Source organism: Pseudorca crassidens, chromosome 2, assembly GCF_039906515.1.
Source record: "Pseudorca crassidens isolate mPseCra1 chromosome 2, mPseCra1.hap1, whole genome shotgun sequence".
Classification (NCBI taxonomy): Eukaryota; Metazoa; Chordata; class Mammalia; order Artiodactyla; family Delphinidae; genus Pseudorca; species Pseudorca crassidens.
In genome coordinates, this window is record NC_090297.1 from 153,288,291 (window position 1) to 153,314,604 (window position 26,314).

The 26,314-nt window shown below is 37.2% G+C and overlaps 1 protein-coding gene and 1 pseudogene across 3 annotated transcripts in view; one reads left to right on the forward strand and one right to left on the reverse strand.

The window, feature by feature from the left end:
• The window catches only part of LOC137219986 (UDP-N-acetylglucosamine--peptide N-acetylglucosaminyltransferase 110 kDa subunit-like), a 32,205-nt pseudogene extending 7,001 nt beyond the window's left edge, over window positions 1–25,204 (reverse strand).
• Window positions 25,191–26,314, forward strand: part of LOC137219988 (uncharacterized) — a 47,296-nt gene continuing 46,172 nt past the window's right edge. The window contains exon 1 of one of the 3 annotated variants that reach the window (XR_010941376.1): window positions 25,191–25,357. The gene's annotated coding sequence lies outside the window, so the exon portion shown is untranslated. The remainder of the gene's footprint in view (window positions 25,358–26,314) is intronic. The other 2 variants (XR_010941374.1, XR_010941375.1) reach the window with 2 other exon arrangements.

The window sequence follows — 26,314 nt, forward strand, 5'->3', positions numbered from 1 at the left end:
AATTCTGGGTCAATTTTGAAAAAGTTAAAAGCACATAGCTGAGATTAAAAGAAAGAAAGGAACGCCTGCATGTTTCAGAAAGTAACAGAGAAATTAAATCCAGAGAAAGAAGAGCGCACTGATGTCTGTGGGTTCCGTTCCTTAGTATAGGCCTTATGTAAATAGGAGCTGGAGCTAGAAATCTAACATTACCTTGAGGCCAGGAATTTAGACTCAGGATGGAACAATATTGAGAAGTTGGTACAGATATCCTACAGAAATTTCATGAGGAACTGCTTAGTCCATTAAGAGGGCCAAGGGCGGTGGTGAGGAAGATTGATATCTCTTGAAAACCTTCAGGTGCAGAAAACATCAACACCTCTGAAAAGTAGGCCTGTCCTTCCCAGAGTTGTGATGGCCAGGTTGTCACTAACCTGTAAGGCCCTGTATGAATCAGAAACTGCAAGGAGAGTAATTCAAAGAAAAACAGATGCAGGATGGGTTTGGCAATAAATCCTAGGACCCTATCAGAAACAAAATTAAAACCACTCTAAAGGGAAATTTTAACAAACCAGAGCAGATAGTATCCTAACCAGAATAGAATAATAATTCTGAGGAAGTTACTTTAGTTATTTAAGTAATATTCAATGCATTTCCATGGCCAGGCCCTTTTGAAGAATTCTAAAACATATACAAACAATTCGTTTACATCTTATACATCCCACCATCCAGAGCAAAATTCACTTAAGTACTGTACTGGTGGAAACTGGGCAGCACTATGGAGACAATAAAAAGGTGTTTACCATCAAAAAACGTGAAGGTAAGAAAGATAATGTCTAATTTTTAATTATCCTGTGGTTTATTGGAATCTTTTGGAAACCCAAAATAGAGAAAACCTAGGAGGCAATGAAGACTTAAATCTTTAGAGATTTATCAACTCATCTATAAAAGCTTTATTAATCTCTTCTTTTAATACCATTCCTGAGAGGTATAAATGTGTCCAGTGATAGGGTTGAAGAAGCCTGAGAGAATTTCAGTTGTTTACTATTCTTGGTCAGCTATTAAGACCTTTCAGGAGCATCTTGATTTTCATGGCATCGTCCAACAAAAAGCAGGATATTTTACAGAAAGTCCTGGTCCACTTTTTGGCTTGCTTTTGTGTTTATGTTTTTGGTTTTCTCACATTGGGCGGTACATTAGGCTACCTATTGAATACTCCCTCATTCATGCATGCATTCATTCAAACAATATTTACTGAGTTGAGATATTTAATTAACACCCAATAAATGATGTTTAGATGAATGAATGTGCTTTTTATCAAAGTGTAAGTACTGAGAAAAATTACAGAATGTATGATCCCAGCCCCACAAAAGCCCCACAAAAGCATATAATTGTGTTGAGGATATAACATATGCTGATGAAATAACTAATATATCATATTGGACAGTTTCTAAGTTCAAAAATGACTTTTTATAAATAATCAGAGCCTAAGGAGGACAAAGAAGGGACAGTTCATTATGGGTTGAATCTATCAATAAATGTACATTTCAGATGAGATTTGAGATTGACCTTAAAGAAAGAAGAGGACTTAGATATATGAACAGAGAACAAAAAAGGCATGGTGATACCGTGTGCTATAGTGTGGCCAATATTTATGTTCTTCCTTAAAGATAGTCAGAGATAACCCAAATGTAACTGTTTCCATTCTCAGTATCCAAACAAAATGGCAAATTCTATCTTAGTAAAACTAATGAAAAACACAGTCTTTAACAAAGACATTGTAAAGGAAAGGGGGAGAGAAAGGCTTGCATCCCACACCACACAACAAAACTTATTTAATTATTTGTTTCATTTTCTCCCTCTGAAAATTTCCTCTCCCTCTCTCTGTACGTCTCTCTTCTCCCACATCTGGCCACACTCTACCAGCCACCTTTCCAGATCTTTCCAGAACTCTCCATCCTAGTTTCATTATGCCACAATTTAAACATCTCACAGGTCTCCAGGATGCATCCTCATCACTTATTCCACAAAGACAGACAAAGGACACTTCTCAGGATCACGTTTCTTGGAAGGAAGAGGTCACGAGGAGTGATTATAAATACTATAAGGTGGAGAGCAGTGACTTAAAATACCATTTTTCCTCTTAGAATGTGAATACAGGGAACTTTGGGAAACTAGAAAATCTAGAAAGGATTCATTGATAATTATTTATTTTCAATGAATAAAATAAAATGTAATAATACGGCTAAACTCTGACAGATTAACTTTTTCAAAAGTTGCTTTCACACACCTTCACTATTGGGATGTTTGATAAACATATCTTTCTTCTTTCTTTGCAGATACTGGCACCAAACTTTCAAACAATAAGAACCTTCCCGTAAGTCCCTTGCCAGGCAAGATTAAGGTATAACAATCCAAACAGATTTTTGAAGAAGACAACTGGTTGAAAGCACAGGAAAAGAGCTGGGTTTCTCTTTTTCAACAGTCACATAATGAGTAATGTGGGAATTGGTTTACAAAGTCTCTCTCCATGAGGGGCTAAGGTTAAGATTAGAACTTCTGAGGCCAGAAGAGCAAAATAACTACAACAACCCACATATTTTCAAGAGCCGCACTTTGGATGTGAGGGATTGATTTTTCCCACTCTGTTTTCAGCAACCCAACTGGTGTCTTTATTAAATGACATAAGAGAATACAGTGTGGCCAAGAAGGCTTAGATTTCCTTAGCCCCAAGTCAGATATTCTCAAGTGACTGTCCACTTAAATTAAAAAGAGAGATTTACAAGAGGAAACTGGATACAACTGAGTGTACTTTTATTTCAACCCTTTACCTGAATGTTTTGTTTTCAGTTCTCCACTGAAGTTGCCTACATTAATATATTTTTAAGAACATTTCCTTAAGTTGAAGTATTCATTCAGTATATTCATTTACTATAATTGAGAAAAGCCAAATGACTTAGGCAAATTCATTTCTATATTGCCACAGCAGTGTATTGTGAACTAAATGACACCTGGCAGTTCTTTACTCAGATACTAACTCAATTAGAAGGCAGAACAAGGATACCTACCCATTCAGGGAAGGAAAGGTCACTTAGCCTCTGTAGCTGTCTTAGGTCTCTTATCATCACAGTAACAAATTGAAGACTAAAAACCATACGATCATCTCAATAGATGCAGAAAAAGCTTTTGAAAAAATTAAATATCCATTCATGGTAAAAACTCTCCAGGAAGTGGGCATAGAGGGAATATACCTCAACATAATAAAGGCCATATATGACAAGCCCATAGCTAACATACTCAATGGTGAAAAGCTGAAAGCATTTCCCCTAAGATCAGGAACAAGACAAGGATGCCCACTCTCACCACTTTTATTGAACAGGGTTTTGGAATTCCTAGCCACAGCAATCAGACAAGAAAAAATAAATAAATAAAAGGACTCCAAAATGGAAAGGAAAAAGTAAAACTGTCACTGTTTGCAGATGGCATGATACATAGAAAATCTGAAAGACACCATCAAAAAACTATTCGAGCTCAAACATGAACTTGGTAAATTTGCAGGATACAATAGATTTCTATATATAAATTTTGTATTTCTATACACTAACAGTGAACTATCAGAAAGAGAAATTAAGGAAACAATCCCATTTACAATTGCATAAAAAAGAATAAAATACATAAGAATAAACCTGCCTAAGGAGGTAAAAGACCTGTACCCAGGAAACTATATGACACTCATAAAAGAAATGAAAGATGACACAAACAGCTGGAAAGATATACCATGGTCACGGATTGGAAGAATTAATATTGTTAAAATGACCATCATACCCAAGGAAATCTACGGATTCATTGCAGTCTGTATCAACATATCAAGGGCATTTTCCACAGACCTAGAACAAATAATTTTAAAGTTTGTATGGAAACACAAAAGATCCTGAATAGCTAAAACAGTCTTGAGAAAGAAGAACACAACTGGAGGAATCATGCTCCCTGGCTTCAGACTGTGCTACAAACCTACAGTAATCAAAACAGTATGGTACCGGCACAAAAACATCCATCACTGGAACAGAATAGAGAGCCCAGAAAGAAACCCATGCACTTATGGTCAATGAATCTATGACAAAGGAGGCAAGAATATGCAATGGAGAAAAGTCTGGGCTTCCTTAGGGATGGTTTCATCAATTAATTTGTTTTCTTAAATGGACCATACTTTTCCATGTCTTTGTATACCTTGTGAGTTTTTTGGTTGAACATTTGGCTTTCAAATATTATAATGTGGTGTCTATGGAAATCAGATTCTCCCACTTTCCCAGGGTTTTCTGGGCTTTTGATTGTTGAAGGCTGTAGTAGTCTGTTTGTTTAGGGACCTTTCCAAACTAGTTTTGCAATGACTGTACTCCTTATCGTATGGAGGCACTGAAGTCTCTGTTCCTTTAGTTCATGTTTAGCTAATGTTTTGACAGAGATGTCCTTGAATTCCTGCACCTAAGACAAACAAAAACAAATATACACAAGCACATCCACATGCACACTCAAAACCACACACCTCTCCCCATTGTGCAGATTGCTGGATCACTCCTTCAACATTTAGCTGACCTGCACTGAGTTCAGGGCTCAGCCCATGGTAAAAGCTTAGAGACTCCTCTGGTGTTTTCAGAACATGCATCTTATCTTGAGTATGCATGTGGTTTTCTTAATTTCTCTGGACACATGTGTACTTTTTGTATGTTCTAAGTTCCCAAAGAATCTCCCCCAACTTTTGCTCCTGCATCTTATGTGGTCTATTGTATTTCAGTGCACAGTCTTCTGCCCCAGCCATCTGTGCTTTGTTAGTTCACCTTGCACTTTTTTTGAGCAATGACCGCTGCTTTTCCAGATGGTGTTCCAGGTTAGCTAAGGCAGAGATAAGCATCTTCTGTCAGTCCTTCAGGTAGCTCCCAGACAGGTTAGAACAGATACACATAATAATCCGAGAGTATGGTTTCTTCTCCTCCCTCCTGAAGCAGGATTGAGGGTCCCATACTAGGAATGGTCTGCTGCTACTTTAAGACTATCACTGCATTAAGACCCCACCACTTTAAGACCATCACTACACTAACAGTAGATGGGGCAAGGGCAAGTAAAAATGCCACAAAGCTTTCCTGCCGTTTTCAAATTGCCTCTTCCCTGGTTCAATATGTGTTTGGTTGCTGTAAATCTTTGCCTGATTTCAGGACTAAGAGAAACTCAAGGAACGCCACAACAAGAAACAGTATAATCAAACTCTCAGATGCCAAAAGACAGAGAAAGAATCTTTTCTCCCAAAAGAGAAAGAAAAAAGAAATTTGTTACAAAGCAGGGATCCTCAAAAAGATTCATAGCTAATTTCCTATCTGAAACCACGGAAGCAAGAGGCCAGACATATTTAAAGTGCTGAAAGAAAAAAATTGTCCACCAAGAATTCTATATTTGGCCAAACTGGCTTCAAAACTTAGGGAGAAATTAACACATTCCCAGATGAACAAAGGCTGAGGGCGTTTGTTTTACAACTTCCTAACACTGCCCTATGACAAATGCTAAATTGAACCTTCAGGTTGAAATGAAAGGACACTAGACAGCAACTCAAAGCTGTATAAAGAAATAGAAATCTCCAGTAAAGATAAATACATGGGCAGATACTAAAGCCAGTATTGTGCTACTGGCTTGTAACTCTACTTTGTATTTCTTACATGATTGAAAAAACAAATGCATAAAATAATCACAAATCCATGTTATTGGGCTCACAAAGTATAAAGGTGTAATTTGTGACAACAATAATGTAAGGAGGAGGAATGGAACTGTAGAGGAACAGAGTTTCTGTGTGCTATTGAAGTTGGTTTCAATTCAAATGATATTGGTTGAACTTTAGAAGGGTAAATGTAATCTTCTTGATAACCACAAAGAAAATATCAATAGACTATATGCAAAAAGAAATGAAAAAGGAATCAAGAGTTCACTACAACAAGATCGGCTAAGCACAGAAGAAGTCAGTAATGGAGTAAATGAGGGGAAAAAATGCATAAGACGTACAGAAAACAACCAGGAAACAGACAGAATTAAGTTCTTCCTCATCAGTAATTTTTGAAAAAGTAAGTGGATTAAGCTCTCCAATAAAAAGATAAATATTGGCAGAATGGACTTTAAAAACATCCATAATCCAAGTATATGCTGTCCGCAAAAAACTCACTTGATTCCAAGAGACACAAGTTGGTTGAAAGTTAAAGCACAGAATAAAATATCCCATGCAAACAGTAACAAAAAGAAAGAAAGAGAGAGAGAGAAAAAGAAAGGAAGGAAGGAAGGAAGGAAGGAAGATAGATCTGGGATGGCTACGTTAATATCACACAAAATAAACTTTAAATCAAAACCTATCACAAGAGGAAAAGGAGGCCACTACATGTTGATAACAAGTTCAATCTATCAAGAAGATATAACAACTATAAACATATATGTACCAAACATCCCCCAAATATGTGAAGCAGACATTGACAGAATTGAAGGAAGAAATAGATAGTTCTAAAATAATAGTTGGAGATCAATACCTTGGTTTCAATAATGGATAACACATCTAGACAGAAGATCAGTAGAGAGGCAGGGGGACTGAATAACACATTTAACCAACTAAACCTAACAGCCATATATAGATCACTCCACTCAACAACAGCAGAATACACATTTTTCTCAAGTACACATGGAACATTCTCCAGGAAAGAACATATGTTACGCCACAATACAAGTACCAATACATTTTTAAGAAACTGAAATCATACAAAGTATCTTCTTTAGCCACAGTGAAATGAAGGTAGAAATCAATAACAGAACCATTGGTAGCCATTTCCCATCATGCCTGCCACACATGATATAAAGCAATGAAGGGAAAAACATAATTGACCATTTAGAAAAGTGGGAAAGAGGACATACCATTGACACAGAGTGTGTGCTGTTTCCCTTTGTCAGGGATAGAAATAAATTAGCATCATTTATTCATTAGTGTGTTAATTTCTTGGTCAATCATTGGGCAGCCAGTGTTTCTGCCTGATGGGAAGATTTCCTATACTCAGTGTTGAGTGGAGACAACTTTGAAAGGGACATTTAAAAGGATTATACTGTGATGGGCTTAGCAGTACCCTTCCTCCTATGCCAGTATTTAGGCTGGGGTATTTCCATGCAGTGTGTACAATCGTAGGCCCCAGGTCACCAGAATTTAGTTGGATTCGTTTTGTTAATACATTCCCTCAGTACTTTGTCTTTTATTTGACTGTTGCATTTACTTCATTCTTTATTATCACTGCGAAACAACTTTGTTTCCTGTTCAGATGCCAAAAAGTGGATATCAATACCTCCTGAGTTTTACACATCACAGATCTGTTTTACATATCAGAGACAGAGACAGCAACTATTTCCTATGACTTTGAGACATGCTTTGAACATGTGATTAACATGTTGAGTGTTGAAATGTGTGTCGAGCTCATTATACTTGCTCTAAAAGGTTTCAAACTGCAAAGATTTAAACATCTTTATCTTTGAATAGTTTTCCTGTGCTGCCCCTTTGTGTCAGACTGTTAATGTGCAGTCTGGCACCTTCAAATAATGTGGCTTTGTAACCAATTATTTACATGTTGTTTTATCCACAGAGAATCTTTTTTTAAATAAATTTATTTATTATTTATTTTTGGCTGTGTTGGGTCTTTGTTGCTGCACGTGGGCTTTCTCTAGTTGGGGCGAGCAGGTGCTACTCTACATTGTGGTGTGTGGGCTCCTCATTGCTGTGGCTTCTCTCATTACGGAGCACGGGCTCTAGGCGCTGGGGCTTCAGTAGGTGTGGCTCGTGGGCTTCAGTAGTTGTGGCTCATGGGCCCTAGAGCACAGGCTCAGTAGTTGTGGCGCACAGGCTTAGTTGCTCCGCAGCAAGTGGGATCTTCCCAGACCAGGGCTCGAACCCATGTCCCCTGCACTGGCAGGCAGATTCCCAACCACTGTGCCACCAGGGAATTCCCCCACAGAGAATCTTAAGGTCAAAACATACAACTCGATTAACTACACTTCCTCCTGTTCACATTTCCCTCATCTTATCTTCATCTTCTGTCTATGTTTCCTTGGCCCTGTTTATATTAAGTGCTTTTGCCATTATATTTGATTGTCTGTATTCCGGTGAGTTACCACAATGCTTTATGAGACATGGTAGGATATAAATGCATTTAAGTTATATATATATATATATATGTGTGTGTGTGTGTGTGTGTGTGTCGTTTGCTTGAGTGCAGTGGTTTTTGTTTTCTGTACTGAATTCATTAGCATGGGTCGGTATAAAATTTAGCATAGGTCGATATGTAATTTGTAAACTAATAAAGTCTTAAAAGTGAGGAATTAAGTCTTTTAAAATTTAATTATTTATTGTAAAGAGCAGAATAGCATACATAAACAGATGCCTAGGGAAAACTTGTATTCTAATTTGGAACTCTCATGAACACCTATGTTATTTTTCTTCTAATGGTATGATAGTAGGCCATTTGATTATTTCTATTTTTATGGCTTTAGCTTTAGAACAATGAAATATTCGTAAATTTTAAAAAGTATTTTTCTTTATTTGATGGGGGTGGGATACTGGAGAAATGAAAGGTCAAACACCTATTGAGGAATCCATACTTGTCTATATATTGTGTACTTTTATTTCAATAACTGATTTAAAATTCCTAAAAGGATGCTATAATAAGTTATTATGCCATTTTACAGACTGAATTAAGTGAATTTCAGGGAGGTATGAAACTTGCCTAAGGCTATCCAGCTGTAAAGCAGAAGTGAGAATTAAATCCAGGTATACCTATCGTTGAAGTTTCTGCTCATCTCTTTACATCATCCACTTTTAATAGCCAATGCTTTCCTGCTTACAAATATGACTGAGGTTTCCAGACAGTCAACAGTCCTTTTTAATCAGATTGAAAAATTACTGTTGATTCTCTAAAGACATATTCCTTTTCCATTAAGTGACTTTAGTTGTTCAAATAATACTTCCAGACAGTAGTAATCATACAGTTGGAGACTAAGAACAGAACTCAGGGATGTGTCTAGCAGTCAGTAAAGACCAACTGGGCTCACTGATGATATTTACGGTCATTTCCTCTAGACTAACATAATCTTATTAGTAAGACCCTAATAATTCACAGTACTGCCCTTGCCTGATTGTTTGTTCTTCTCCCTCTATCACGCTCTCTTTCCCCATATTATTATTATTTTTGGCAATTTTTGGTGAATTAAATTCAGGGATTGGTATTCAGGAGTACTAGTCACAAAAGCAGAGAATCTTAGCTCACAACAAAGGAAGAAAATAGAGAAAAATTATAAATTATATGAATACACACACATACACACATGTACCAACTATATGTTGCACTTCTCCAAAATCTATTCCGTATCTACACATTTACTGTATATTAGCAGTAAGACTAGAACTGAGCGTAACGCTCTGTTTACAAGGCACAGAAAACAGACCCAAATATGGAAATTACTAGCAATGAGAATGGGGAAGAAAGACTACAACAAGGAATGTAGATGATATTTTTGTTTCCTAGCTGTGATGCCAAATATTGAACTTTCAACTTGAGACAAGGAGGCCATAAAAAGTTGTATTAGTTTCCTAGAGCTGCCATGACAAAGTACCAGAGACTGAGGAGGTTAAACAACAGAAATTTACTCATTCACAGGTCTAGAGGATAGAAATCTGAGGTAAGGTGTCAGCAGGATTGATTTCTTCTCAAGTATCTCTTCTTGGTTTGTAGGTGCCATGTTTTCCTTTTGTCTTCACATGGTCTTCTCTCTGTGCATGTCTGTGTCCTAATATTTTCTTTTTATAAGGACACCAGTCATATTGGATTAGAGCCCACCCATTTGACCTCAGTTGACCTCAGTTACCTATTTAAGGGCCTTATCTCCAAATACAGTCATATTATGAGGTATTGGGGGTTAAGACTTCCACATATTAACTTGAGCAGGACACAATTCAGCTGATAATAGAAGATAAGAGTAATTTAAGCAAGTAAGTAACTATTGTTTACAGTGAGTTGCTTAAGGATATGAATTTACTCAAGAAAAAACAAGAAGAAATTACATAACACTGTACGTTATACAAAGATATTAAATTAATCATCATAACATCCTGTGAGATGGGCATTAAATTAGACTAAGAAAGATTAAGCAACTTTTCCAGAATTGCATAGTTGGTACTTTCCAGAATTTTAACCAGGTATTTTCCCAGTTCCATTCTACGTTATATATTCATTTCATTATTTGAAATGAATTTTGAGTCTTCATTTTACTTAGTTTCTGAAGTTATACGGGGATAGAATGGAGTTGGATATTTTCAGTGACATTCACACATGGGGAAGGAAATTGAGTCCAGAAGCTTCAGCAATGTTTCCATGCAGAACACTAACAACAGAACCAGAAATACCGTTATCCTTTTGGTTCAGTGATCTTTCCTGAAGCACTACAAGAATCAATTTTAAGAAGCCCAATGTTTTCCAAACTTTCACCAATGGACTCTGGTAGGGTCCTCTAACAGTATCTAAGCGACTAACTAGTTTCACATTCCAAGCCACTTAAGACAAGGAGTTCTGATTGTTCTCTGTGAGGAAATCAAGTGACAATCATAGCTAGTGATTTAGGATAGTTTCTTCAGGGCCCAGGCAAAACCTAATACACAGTAATAATCATTGTTAACTGCATCTTTGACAAGGATTAATCAGGTATCAAAGAGGTCTATAAATTGGGAGAAATTATGATCAAAGAGAAACATAGACCACAGGTATTTAATTAATGCTCAATTATTTATGAGTTTAACTTTGGTTAACCTAATTTTCCTTCTTCTAGACAATTTCCAATTCATCTCCACAAAGAAACCAGAATAATCACCTTCCAATACAAGATTTATTGTGTTGCTTTAAGTTAAAGCATACAGTGACTTCTACATTCACTCCACGAAGTTTTGCCAGGAGAGAAAAGGAGACGTGATATTTTGTCTTGAATTAGATATGCCACCGTACTTGACTTAGCTCATCCTACTGGAAGCACTTTGAGGGCAGATTCTACAGTCTTGTCTTACATCCTCTACGGAATCAAGCCAAGGGAATCACACACAGTTACAGCTGGAAAAACTTTTGTTCTGGGTTAATACTTTTAGCTTTTACGACCAAGACTTCATCACCAAGATCTATCTTTACAGTCTCCAAACAGAAGACCTTCTTGCCTTCCGTTTTCATATTGACTAGGAAGGTAAAGGGAAGAACTGAGAAGTACCCAAAATCAGCTAGCAGCCAGCACAGATAAATCATCTGTGGAGATATTGTTTCTTTCAAAAGATATAAACATAAGAGGAAGTCCTAGTGTTAGAAACAATTGTGCATAATAAAATTCCATGAAAACCTAGAAATCCAGATGCAAATCAGTAACATATTGGTTAAATAAACTGTTATGTTCATGCAATGGACAAGTGTACATACATTAAGAAGAACGAGACTCTCTTTTCTATGAGATTCTCTTTTCACTGAACTCATCAGTGCTGCAAAAACAATGTTACATAATACTTTTTCTTTAACATTATATCAGGCATCCTCATCTTGTCCTGCATTTATTGCCAGTGTTATTAAAGTCTATCACTTACCTCTTTCTCTTTCAGACATATAATTTCTTCTTATTTTGGAAGCATTCATCAATCCCTATTTTATTCTTTCTTTTAAATTACAAATGAATATTGAATTTTATAAAATATCTTTTGGGGGATATTTCAAGTGATTGTATAGTTTTTCTCTCTTTTGACCTTGTTATATGGTAAATTGTATTTTGTTATTTTATATTATGCTATTTATTATATATTGTATTATGTTTACTAATTACATTTATTATATTATAATTACATTATTTTTAAGGTGGCATTTTGTTTTAGATAGACAAAACAAGCAGTGGAATAGGAAGCATCTTAAAATTAGATGCAAGAGCATAAGGGAATTGAGATTAAAATAAAATTCACGTTTTGGATCAGTAGCAAAAATTATTCAACAAAAGTAGGAAAATACGGCTATCATTACTAAATTGTAGATACAGCAACTAGTTAAAAGTTAAAAAATAATTAAACTGTAAAAATATCAGAAACCTGGGAGACTTGAAATAAATTATTCATGAGGAATACCTTTCTAAGATACAAACAAAAAGGATACATTTAATTATATAAGAATTAAAATTTTCCTCACGGCAAAATGCACTACAAAGGTCAGAAAACAAGCAAAAGAAATTGGGAAGTATATTTAGAAATGGATATGCTTTCTTTACAACTTTTGAGAGAAGCACATGTTTCTTTTTCCTTTAACCTGTTATGTGGGTATTAATCTATAATATAAGTGCATGGTTCCTTTCCTTTCATCTGTAATGTGAGTGTCAACATGGGGCACTGTTTCCAAGCACAGACTTTGGATGTTCCTGTACTGGTCCCATCACTGACTATCCACAAAAACTTACAAATGTTGCTTCACTTTCCTGGGGGTTAGAGTCTTAGCTAAGAAATGGAAGCAAAATATAACTTTCCCCCAGGGATGATAGAAGGTTTAAAGGAGTAAATATGTAAGTGACTTAGCACAGTGCCTAGTACAAGAGAGATCAATATAAGTACTTATCCATTTTTTAAAGAGACAGATGAAAGAAATAAAATGTGGTGATTTCAATCTATTAATATATATTCTTGACATTAAACTACCTTTTCATTCATTGGATGACCTAACTTGCTCATGCTTTTTCTTACTCTAGTGAACTTGGGTAGCTAATATCATAGTTTAAAATTTTTCCTTTTATATTTACAAGTAAATTTGACCTGTAAATTTCTTTTTCCTTACAGTCCTAATCTATTTTCAGTATTAGGATTATATAGACTTCATAAGATGAATAAAGGAGCATTCTTCCTTTGCTACTCTCTAGAAATTTTTCTTTGTTAATATTGATGTTATCTGTTTAATAGAAGTTGGATAGAATTCACCTCCCAAATGATCTGGCCGGGTCTGGTATTTTCTTGGTGAAAGCTTGTAAACTATTGACTTCATTCCTTTACTGGTGCAAGAACTCCAGCTACAAATTTCCTCTTGTGTCAGTTTGTTGTTTTTTTTTTTTTTTTTTTGCGGTACGCGGGCCTCTCACTGTTGTGGCCTCTCCCGTTGCGGAGCACAGGCTCCGGACGCGCAGGCTCAGCGGCCATGGCTCACGGGCCCAGCCGCTCCGCAGCATATGGGATCCTCCCGAACCGGGGCATGAACCCGTGTCCCCTGCATCGGCAGGCGGCCTCTCAACCACTGCGCCACCAGGGGAGCCCTCTCTTGTGTCAGTTTTGGTAAACTTTACGAGCTAGGAAATTGTCCACTTTACAGAAATGTTCAAATTTACTGGTATTTCATATACTCTCTGTTTGTACTCTCTGCTATAACATTGTCCTGATTCTTTCTATATATTATTTACTTAGGTTTTCGTTTTGCTTAATCAAAGCGTGTTTTTTAAATCTTTTCAAAGAATATTCTTTTGACTTACTAGATTACCTCAATTTTATACTTTTTTCTGTTTTATTAAGTTCTGCTCATATCTTTATTATCTATTTTTCTATGTTCTCAGGGTTTATTGTTTTACTCTTCTAATGTCAATTAAAACTCTTGGTTATTAATTTTAATAAATCTTTTTATTTATAAATAGTTGAACTTTTTAAGATTCCAGCTTAGTTGTAAGTATCTAAGGGTCAGCTCCTCCTCATAGTTGCTGGCCTAAGGCTTAGTTCACCCTATAGCAATGTATATATTGACATTTTTTCCCCTCGACTTTCTGTGTTTTGCTACTTCTCACTTTTCTTTGCAGAGAAGCCCTTTGAAATACCCTTAACTTATTTTACAGCCAATAAGTCTTTAAAATACTGTGTATTTTTAAAGATAAATCAACTTATATAATTAGGCAGGAAATCTGATGTCATATTTTTTAAAACAGCATAATTTCACTCTTCTCCACGATTAATCTGCTGTATTACACGACCTTCGAGTTTTTAGCTTTATCAATGCCATGTACTTTAAAAATGTTTTAAAAATCCTACCCAGTCTTTTAAAACATCCTTGCTCCTTGTTTCAGTTCTAGTTTTATGTATATTTTCTGCCTGGCACCTGATTATTCCAACATCTGATGGATAGTCTTGGGAATCTAATTCTGGTATTGATTGTTTTTGCTGATTCTCTCCACTTGTAGCTGATTTCTTCATTATTGTGTAAATTTAGATCATGAGCTCACGTTTAGATAAACTTTATCTGTGGGAATGCTATAGGCCTGTGTTGAAGGTCTACCTCTCCAGAAAGGGTTTAGTTTTGTGTTTGGAATACCACCGATTTGGGAGCATTTTAAGTTAATTTCTTAGCTTCTGTTTGCAAGACTGCAAATAAATTTGCAACCCAAACACTGTGAACACAGATCTGCGGTTCAGAATTCTCAAGATTTCCTACCTGTTTCCTACCCAGAGCAGAGGCCAAGAGAATTTGGTCTTAGTCTCCCTTTGCCAGCAGATATTTTTTCTCCTGACACAACCTTTCATTAAAGGTGAAGCTAGGGATAGATAGGTTTAGTTCTAACTTCCCATCTAGTAGGGATGGAGTCTTACCTCCCGCCTCCCATGTGGTCATGGCCATTTAAAAACAAGTCTCTACACCAGGTGTGTCATTCAACTACGGCCTGTATTCCAACTCCAGACAGCTGCCTATTTTTTATGGCCTATGAGCTATGAATAATTTTCACATTTTAGCTGGTAACATTTTAAATGGTTACCTAAGTACCTAAATAATATCCTCAATTTTGCCTCTTTGGTCTACAAAGCCTAAAATATTTGCCATTTGGCTCCATAAAAACAGGGTTTCCAGCTTCTGTTCTAAGCTATCAAGATCTTCAATCCACTCTTAATATAGCTATAACTCTCACACATGTACCACCCTTCCTTCATGGGTCCTGGAAATTTCGACTGCACACTTCCAAAATCAACCACGCACTTAAAAATAAGTTGTGTACTTTTAACCTAGCATACCTAACCCTTTTCTTTTAGGAGAGTTTTTCAAGTAATCTTGCCCACCGTATTCTTCAGAACTTCATTAATAATGGCAAAAAATTAAAACAACTTAATATTCAACAAAATGGGAATTGTTCATAACAATTATAGAAGCACATACAGTAGAAAACTATAAACTGTTATTGAAACAGTGAGACATAGCTAGTTTTATTCTTAGAGAACTGTGTTTATTTAGGTCCCTTTTGTTTAAATAGGTCTATTTCTGTGTATGTATGTATATAATCATGTATTTATATACACATACATTATTTGTATGATATATTTATATAAACATGAAATACATACCTATACACATACCTTTGATTTATATTTGTATACATACACAGGAATATAATTATATATATTATATATTTATATACACTGAACTGAAAACTGGTAGTATACATATATATCGTGTATAAATGTGTGTCTACGTGCATGTGTAGAAAAGCAGGTTGAGAGATATGGAAGCATGAGTTAGACAGGGTTCAAGATTTTAAAAGTAGTTATGTGTAGGTAGTGAGGTTAAGGCCCATTTGATTGAAAATATTGCATATTTTTACATCAATTGTTATGATGACCAGATTCCTATGTAAATAAAATTATAAATAGCTATACATACTCGTATGTGTAATGTATAATTAAAAGATATATAGTTTTAGATATGTATTATATTTATATTATATAATACAATTGTGTTATACTAATACATTATATATTGTGTTATATAAATATATTAACTATAGTGTATTATATCAGATAATAATAATTATATATTTATATATTATGATATAATTGTTTTATAATCAATATTACAGGATAGATCATATTAATATTATGAACATATTAACCATATAAATACATTTCATTACTCATATATGTTGTATATAATATATGCTAGGCAAAAATATATATTAATATAATACATAATTGTTATACATTAATATAAATATTAGTATATTACACTTATACATCAATATAATATTTAATATTGGTATATTTATGTTATATTTAATATATACATAGCTAATGCACTTTAAAGCCATCTGCTACAAGTAGAATAAGACAAGGAGTATGGCCAAAGCGAATTGTAAAAATATTAGATTACTTATATTCATTTATATGTCATTTTCCTGGAATCTGCATCCGGCTATTAGAGAGGACACACAGCAAAATCAACAAAAAGTGTCCAGAAGGACATAGGATCCTTTATTCATTGGAACCTCAAAGGAAACACAGTGCTATTCAGTTCCCCTTCAAAGAGCCAAGAGCAAGCCTTGAAGCACCCAGTAAAAGCCAATTCAAACAAAAAAGCTTTTCCACTTAAACTGGAAAAAGTTAAGTTCCCAACAGACCCCTTACATCAACCACCGAAGCTCATTTGGCAGTAGAAACAATAATGTTCACCAAACAACAAGAAACCCAAAACAATATTTGTTTTACCAAAAACAAAAAAAAGCAGCTAATTAGTGTCTTTCCTGTTTGAAAGAAGGGGGTGGGAAGTGGGCAGAAGACCTGATAGGAAAGATAAAAAGAAAAGGAAAAGGAAAACAACAGTTTCCAGTTTGACACTCAAGCTGTCTTCTGCATCCATTTCGTCAAGACCACCAAGTCAATGTGGAAGCTTTTTCCTCCTTCCCTTTTCTTTTCATGAGACTGATCACAACCAGCACTGCAGAGTCCACCGAATTAAGGAACGCTGTTGCCTACATGTGTGAATGAGCTGTGAGTAAAGTACTGAAGTAGAGGACACCTAAAGTGAAACGTCTTCATGAATGTCCATGTGGCTGAGCAGCAAGTTAACCTTTCATAGATGTGCTAAAGAAGAGTTGGGTTTTATTTTATTTACTTTTCCCTGGACTGTGTTGAATGACTATCATCTTCAAGTTCAGGCTACTTTTTGCTGAGGATTAATGCACTGGGAGAGCTGAGAGAACACTGAACAGTAGAGCTGTCTTTTTCTTGACCAGTTCACCTTAGTTTCCCAAACTCTAAGTCTTTCCCTAATTCTTTCTCCTTTGTATTGTAGTAAAATGAACATAACACAAAATTCACCATTTTGATCATTTTACAATTCACTGTACCATTCAGTGGAATTTACTACTGTCACAATGTTGTGCATTGTGACACACTATCACCACTGTCCAGCTACAAAACATTTTCATCACCCCAAGAGGAAACATACACCCATTCTGAGGAGTCATTCCCTATTTCCCTCACTTCCAAACCCCTGGAAACCACAAATGTATAATATTTTCCATGTGTATGGATTTGCCACTGCTGGACATTTCATATAAATGGAACCATACAATATGTAGCCTTTTGTGCCTGACTTCTTTCACTTAGTTGCATCCATGATGTAGCATGTATCAGTAATCCATTCACTTTTATGGCTGAATTCCCTGATCCTGTTTTCTTCATACTGTTTGAATACAAAATTTAAAGTATGTTGAGAGTGAAGCTCTGTTTTAATGGCACATCTACGAGGCCAATTCTTTTAAAGCAGGTGAAAATGGAGATATTGTTGTGAAATGATAATCGTTGAGAAGCCTCAGCCAATTTGATAACGAAAAGTTTGGGAAATGTTGCAAAAAATTATCTGCTTTATATTTAAAGCCTTTTAAGCAAGGATTCAGGAGACTGCCTTTTTCTTGCAGGTAACTTAAATGAGTCAGAAGGAAATAACTGCCCTTTAAAACAGATTTTGAAAGGATTCTATTTATTCTTAATAGACGAATGGGAGTACAGGTAGTTCACATCCAATATGGACTCCCTGTCCAAACACTGTTTATCGTTTTAGGCACCACTATTGAATTATATTTCTTGAGAGTAAGGCAGCTCAATTCCTGCATATTACTTTTTTTCCTGCATATTACTTTTTAAAATTCATCTATCAAATCCATTAATACAGTATAAAGAAGAGATGTTCATGTTTCAGTGCAGTTCAAGTATCAGGTATAAAGAACGCCCAGTAAGAAAAAGAATCCTGTATCACTTGCCAGAATGTGGTCAGCTCTGGGGTGCTTTGCTAGCTGAAAGACACTTTCATTGCTAAGAGGATAGAGGCTGTTTAAGAGGGATGAGAAGCCAAAAAATATTAACTACGTGTATGTGTTAAGAACAGTGCTAGATTATCTCATATTCTATATCAGCCAAGGCTCACCATTTTACATATGTGAAAAGGGAGTTAAAAGTGTTATAGTAGGGCTTCCCTGGTGGCGCAGTGGTTAAGAATCTGCCTGCCAGTGCAGGGGACGCGGGTTTGAGCCCTGGTCCGCGAAGCTCCCACATGCCACGGAGCAACTAAGACCATGCGCAACAACTACTGAGCCTGCACTCCAGAGCCCGTGAACCACAACTACTGAAGCCCACACACCTAGACCCCGCGCTCAGCAACAAAGAGAAGCCACCACAATGAGAAGCCCACGCACTGTAACAAAGAGTAGCCCCCGCTCACTGCAACTAGAGAAAGCCCGCACATAGCAAGGAAGAGCCAACGCAGCCAAAGATAAATAAATAAGTCTATTTTTAAAAAATTTAAAAAGTGTTTTAGTAACTAAAAGGCACACAATCAGTAAAGTTGAGCAAGAATTCAATCCCAAATCTGTCACACTGAAGTTTAAGCTAATACTTGAGATTAATAAAAACAGCACTAAATTAAAAGTTTAGAGATATTTTTAATTTCATACTCTTTCACTAACGCTCTTTGGAGATAAATCATTTCTTTTATATGGGCCTTAGTTTTCACAACTATAATAGTTGGAAGCTTGACTAGATGATCTGTATGTAGTCTTCCAATTCTAAAATGTTCCACTCATTTGGATTCCTTCAATAATTGCCCTTGCAATACATGCATGCTGCCACCAAGTAGCAATAGAGACTATTAGTCCTTTTTTATCCCTAGTGGGGAGTGCATTTTGACATCAGACTTATCAGTCAATAGTACAACCTATTAATATAACTATAAAATAACAAAATAATCTGGTATTATTTCCTGTAAAGCAGGATCTTTACATTGTCTGTGAATCGTATCAGAATCACCTGTAGGTTTGTTTGGTTGTGTTTTTTTTAACATCTTTATTGGAGTATAATTGCTTTACAATGGTGTGTTAGTTTCTGTTTTAGAACACCTGTAGGTTTCTAAACATAGAGGAAATCCATAACCCATTGAATGAGAATCTTCAGAAACAGGACATGGGCATCTGGATTTTTGGGCTCCCATCATCTGTATATTTTATTTTATTTTTTGCCTATGTACAATATTTGTCACATCCTCTTGAATCTTTAAATTTTTCATTTTGTTTTAAAATTTTAGAATATTCCATAATCTTCACCTACTTTTCATAAGGTGTTATCTGTTATGTTTATTCGATCTTGTGCTTCTCCTGGTTAAGTCTTCTTTTTTTCCTTTTTTTTGTGGGGGGGCCCTGCCTCATGGCTTGCAGGATCTTAGTTCCCTGACCGGGAATTGGACCCCAGGGCCCCAGCAGTGAAAGCGCCAAGTTCTAACCACTGGACCACCAGGGAAGTCCCAAGACTTCTGCTTTAAATGACTTTTTTTCCCACTCTAATTCATTCCTGGGATCAGTTTCATGTTTGAACATTAAACCAACCTTGCATTACTAGAATAAAGCTACTTTGACTGTGATATATGATTGTTTTACATACCATGGATACAGTTTGTGCTTCTGTTTACACATTTTGCATGCATGTTCAAAAGAGAAACTGGCCTGTGATTCTATTCTTGTAATATTCTTTTTAGTTTTGATCTGAAGCTTATGTTGGCCTTATAAATATTTTAAGCAATATATACTTTTCTGTTTCCTGGAAGATTTTTATGTAAGGTTACCAACATTTCTTCCCTAAATATTTGGAAGAATTTACTTGGAAAGCCATTTATCCCTGGAAATCATTTTCTGTAAAGGTACTTAATTATACAAACAACTTTTGCAGTAGATATAGGTTTTTTAGATATTTTTTCTTTCTTGGGTTACTCTTGTTAGCTTGCATTTTTAAAGAATTTGTCATTTTGGATGAATTTTCAAATTTATAAATATAAAATTATCATAATTTTAACAGCTTTATTGGGATGTAATTTACATTCATAATTTTAACACTTTAATGTATACAATTCAGTGGTTCTCAGTGTAACCACTAAAAGACTTGTGTAACCATCACAACAATCCAATTGTAGATTTCTGTCCCCCCACAAAAAGCCCATTACACATTAAGCTTTTTTCAATCTCCTCAACCTTCTCAGCCCTAGGCAACCACTCATCTACTTCCTGTCTCCACAGATTTGCTATTCTGGGCATTTCATATAAATGGGACCATACAATATGTGATCTTCTGTGAGTGGCTGCTTTTACTTTACATAATGCTTTCATGGTTCATCCATGTTGTAACATGGATCAATATATTATTCCTTTCTATAGCTTAATGCTATTCTATTGTATGGATATTCCACATTTTGTTTATTCATTTATCCGATTGACATTTGAATTATTTCTAATTTTTGTTTTTAGAAATATGCTTCTATGAACATTCACATAAAAGCTTTTGTGCAGACATAAGTTTTTATTTCTCTTAGGTATATATTTAGTAGTGGAACTGCTGGGTCATAGGGTAACTCTATGTTTAAACACTTACAGGAACTCTCAAGCTGTTTTGTAAAATGGCCGCACCATTTTACATTCCCACCAGCAATGTACGTGGGTTTCAATCTCTTCTCTTACAGCCTAGCATGTCATCTATGCTGGAAAACGTTTCACATGTAGTTGAGCAGGATGAGTATTTTACTGTTTGGTTGAGTGTTCTGTAAACATCTATTAGGTCTTGTTAATTCATAGTCTTGTCCAAGTCTTCTATATCATTGTTGATCTTCTGACTAACTGTTCTATCCATTATTGACTGTGGAGTACTGAAGCCCATATGTAATGTTGTGCAATTATCTATTTCTTCCTTCAATTCTTCATGGATTTTGGTATTTTCTTCTTCATGTATTTTGGTTTTACCTTATTCAGGGCAAATATGTTAAAAATTTTTGTATCTTCCCTTTCTTTATCATAAAATGTCCCTTTTCATATCTAGTAACTGTTTTGTTTGTTTTAAAGTCTATTTTTTCTGGTATTAGTATAGCCACTTCAGCAATGCTTACGGTTGCTATTTGCATGATGTATATTTTTTCATCCTTTTACTTTGTACACATTAGACTTTTGAATCCAAGGAGTGTCTCCTATAGAAAACATTTTTTAAAACCCAGTTTGACAATATCTGCCTTTTGATTGTATTGTTTAATACATTTACATTTACTTTTTATTATTGATATGGTAGGATTAATTTATGTCTATCATTTTACCTTTGGTTTTCTACATGTCTCATGTTTTTGTTTTATTGTTATTGTTGTTGTTCCTCCATTTTCCTTTTATAGTAAGTAGATATTTTCTACTGTAACATGTAATTCCTTTAATGATTTTTAACCACATTGTTTGAGTAATGGCTGCACTAGGGCTTATGTAATACATCTTCTCAGAATCTCTTCAGATTTTTACTAGCTTCATTCCAGTGAGAAACAGAAACTGTACTTTTATAGAGCTGTATTCCTTCCCCTTTTTTTGTTTTTATTACATTTATATATGTTACATACATAACAACATATTATTATAATTATTACTTCTCACAAGCTTATCTTTTCAAGGAGCTTAGAGAAGAAAGTAAAGCAAATAAATATTTTTGAATTTGTTGGGTTAATCTATTTACCATTTCTGGTTCTCTTCCTTTCTTCCTGCGGATTCAGCTTATGATCTACTGTAATTTTTATTCTAATACAGCTTTGCTCTCACTGCCTTCTTTGTGCCATATCATCAAATATATTTATGTTATATAGAGAAAAATCCAAATATAGTCATATTTTTAGGCACTTACTTTTTAAATTAGTTAATAGAAGAAAGGAAAAGAAATTTGAAATTAAAGTATCTTTTATAATTCCCTACACAACAGCTCTAGTCAGCATTCTTTGTTTTGTTTTTATGGCTTGAGTTACTGTCTGCTATCATTTGAGGAACTTCCACTAGTATTGCTTGTGAAGCCCGTCCGCTAACAATGAATTCACTCAGTTTCTATTTCTGTTTCTGAGTTATGGTAAAGTATTGATGATAAGTTGTGGAGTGGTAGGAAAAACTAAAATGCGATGTGCTGTATGATGTATGTTTTACTGAAGTGTCTTGGTCAAATTCTAATGATTTATGATAGAAATCACATAAAGCAAGCATCACAATTCTTCAGGAATGTTCTGTAGAATGCTTATGTTAATGATGAATATGTGAATCCCAAATCTTTCACTTGTACTGACTTTATCTCATCAATTCTTCTCCCAGCAATGCCATAACTAGAGTTGAGTTCTAAAGTGTACCTTCCTCTTTTCCAATAGAAATGGTCCCATAATTTCAAAAAGTTCTCAAAGGTGAAAAAGTGCACATGGCGTTTATCACGTTTGCAAATGCCAATGAAAATGCTAAGGTAACACTGTCCAAAATGCAATATTCTTCTGTGAGGGCACCCAACTTTAAACAAATACACATATTCTAAATACAGCTTAGATCTGTGACATGTTTTGGCCAATGAAGTGTGAGCAGACATGATGGCCTTCAATGAGCAGCAGAGGGCTTAAATGGGCTTGTGCAGTTGGGCTCACCTCTTATGTTTCAGTGAACTTTGTGAGAAGACAGGGCCTGGGAGCTGCAGCCTCACAGTTGGGCTGCAGAGGAAGATGTGTGTTACAGACCTCAAAATGATCCAAAACACGGAGCAAAACCAGCCATCTAGAGGTCTAAAAGAGAGCCACTGCAGCTAGCCCATAGGTCCAAGAAAAATAAATTCTTGTTTATGTAACTGAGTTTTGGGTCGATTTTTTCCAAAGCATTATCAGAGCAAGAGCTGACTAACACAACATCCTCCAAATCATTGTTATGTGAATGGCTGCCACCATGCCTACATGTAAGGCAATAGTGTACTCAAATTGTGAGAGTTCTTGAACTCTTGGTACCTCTTCAACACAAGGTACATGGCTAAATTTCCACAAATAAGTTCACTAATATACCACAAAGAGCTCCCTGAACTTTTATTAAATTTAATGCAAAGTTCTTTCTTTTCATTTTCTGCTTCTACATAGTTAAAATGCTTTTTATCAATGTAAAACGGCTCTTGCCTTTTGGCTTCTGTCGTGAGAGTCTTTTGAACTCTGAAACACTGTAGGGTATCACCTATATATGGAATCTAAAACATACAACAATCGACCGAATATAACAAAAAAGAAGGAGAGTCACCAATATAGAGAACAAACTAATGGTTGCCAGTGCGGAGGGGGAGGAGGGGGCAATACAGGGGTGGGGAAGTGAGAGATCTAAACTACTGGGTGTACGATAGGCTCAAGGATGTATTGTACAACACAGGGAATATAGCCAATATTTTGTAACAACTGTAAATGTAAAGTAACCTTTAAAAAGTATATAAAACTTTTTTAAAAAAGAAATCATACTTAAAATTCGAAACAATTTAAATGTCCATCAACAGGAAAATGCACATATAAATTATTGTATTTCCCTACATGGGAATCCTACATAGCGAGGAAAGTACATGAACTAGACAGATCTTTACGTGTCAGCATGGATGAATCTAGAAAAGATAACACTAAATAAAGCAAGTAACAAGAGAAAACAAAATAGAATACTACATGCAGTTTAAGAATACTTAAAAATGTAGCCTACATAGAAAGACATCCATGCCAGTGATGGAGACCAAGTTCAGAAGAGTGGTTACCCAGGGTCAGCTGGGGAGTGGCTGTGTTTGGGAAAGTGGTCACACCAGACTCTTCAACGGGAATGGTAATGTTTCACTTCACACACTGGCTGGAGGACGGAGGAGTGTCTGCGATGTTATAATGTGAGCACGCTGCATGTGAAAGCCATTGCTGACCACATCTAGGGGATCTGACGCGCGGTAGCTGGTAGTGGGTGGAGGCATCCAGAAGGTGGTGGTAGAAGAGGAACGTTGTACACGTAACGCCTAAGGCCTGACCAGAGGACGACCACTGTTCTAGAAACTGGACACAAATCCAACTTCTACGGCCAATCTTAGAAGACAAACTGAGGCATATTTAAAATTTTAACACTTTATGTGAGCAAAAATAGATTTAATTCAGGCACCACAAAGCGGAAGAGGTGAGGAGCACTCCAGCCACAGGAGCTGCAGAGATGTTTATTTTAAAAGGGCAGAAGCAAAGCAAGGAAACGACTGATTTGCTATGGCTTTAACGCCTAGTTGGTGGTTTGTAACTGGTTGTCCTCAGCGGTTTTCGTCACCCTGAGGCGTTGACAGGCTTAGATTTTGGTTGGTTTACATAGGCAGCCGCATCACTAGAGCCACCGCCGTCTAACGGCCTCCTTGCAAGGTTAATTTACTAACATCAATTGTCTGAATTCTTCCTCTCACTCAGTCACTTCACTTCCTACGCCTCAGTTTCTCTTCTGTAAAGTGGATATTCAGTAGGAAATTCTCTGTGGAGGTGTCAGTACGAAACAAGGTGATTATTAGTAACCACGATCATGTCCTGAATGCATGGAACACGTCAGCATTTGCCAACCACCGTGTCAAGTCAGCAGAAACTACAGAAATTAAGAGCTCTCCGCAGAAATTCACACACCCGTGCACCATGTAACGGACCACAGGCGGACGTTCATTCAGCCTTTCCTGTGTCCCTCAGAGAGTGCATGCTCTCTCCTGGGCGGGGCGAGCACAGACAGCCGGAGTTTAACTACTTTTAAAATTCCTTGATACAACCATGCCTCACTTTTGTTTGGACCAGTCAGCAAACGTTTTTTGTAAACCCCAAACCCTGCACACCTCCTACCTTTCGCGCCGCCCTAGTCTCAAAGCTCCCGCGACTGCTCCTCAAGCTAGGCCGCGTCGTCATGGGAGGCGGGGCTGCGTGCTGCTCCTCAAGCCGCGTTGTCATGGGAGGCAGGTCTGCTTGCGGACGCATGGCGAGCGCGCAGAAGTCCTCGAGCCCCGCCCCCACGGGCCCGCCCGGAGGCTTAAACCGCAACCCCGCAGCTCGGGAGGGCGTTGATGCCCGCGCCAACACCAGGTCGTGCGTGGGCTCCGGAGCGCGGCATGGAGGGGCCGGCCTAGCTGGAGCCCGTGGCCCTATGTCTTCTGGCTGCGACTCCGGTCCTGCGCACGCTGCGGGGCCGCAGCCGCCGGGCGGTGAGCGCCCGAGGGGCCGGGAGGTGAGCCGGGGCCCCAGGCGGGTGTGGGCATCGTGTCCGCAGCCAGCGTTCCCGAGGCCGCGCTCGGGCCATGATCACTCGGTGAAGCTGGGCCGGGAGAGCGCGGCCGACTTCTTCTCGCGCTCTGAGGACCTGTGCGCGCTGCAGGGTTCGGTGCCTCTGCCCGCCTTGCCCGCTTCCCTGCAGGAGAGCCTGCTGGAGTTAATGCCGACCGCCTCCACGGGGTGGACTGGGCGCCGCTCCTGAGCGCCCTCTGCCCCTAATCTGTATCCAAAGCTTCTTCCAGCCACGGCTTGGCGAGACAAGTTTGTACTTCGCGCTTCCAGGGGCTGTCGTGTGGGCGCTACGAAGTGAAGTTTTAGATGGTACAAGGTGGAGGGTGGGCACTAGAACCGGTGCCCAGTTCCCGGGTGTGCGTGCAGTAGGCGGGGCGTGCGACCTAGGACTCCTGCCAGCTCGGTGACCCCGGCCTAGTGCCTTAAGGCTTCAAGGTCTCAGTGTTCTCATCTGTAGCATGGGCTTAATAGGACCCAGTCTCTGTGGCGGTTACAAGGATGCACTGTTCATGCTTGTAGGTTCTACAATGTAGTACACTGAGCACAGTTTGGAGCATCGTTAATTGTTGCACAGATGTTACCTGGTCTGTTGAATGACTTTGCCTGGTACACACCAAAGCGATTAGGAAATGCGTATATCCCCGCTTCATTTCCTTTCCATTAAAACAGGGCTGAGGAAAAAAAAATCTTTTTTCAATAGTCGTATCATGTAGTGGAAAGAGCACCGGTGTGAAGGCAGCTTAGGGTTTGAATTCCAGGGCTTATGCTCTCTGTGGCCTGGGCAGGTTACTTTTGAACTGCAATCCCCACACTTGTAAAATGACTTTAAAAACCACTCTTTCTGTGGGTTCTTAGAATTAATTAAGCAGGTTATGTGT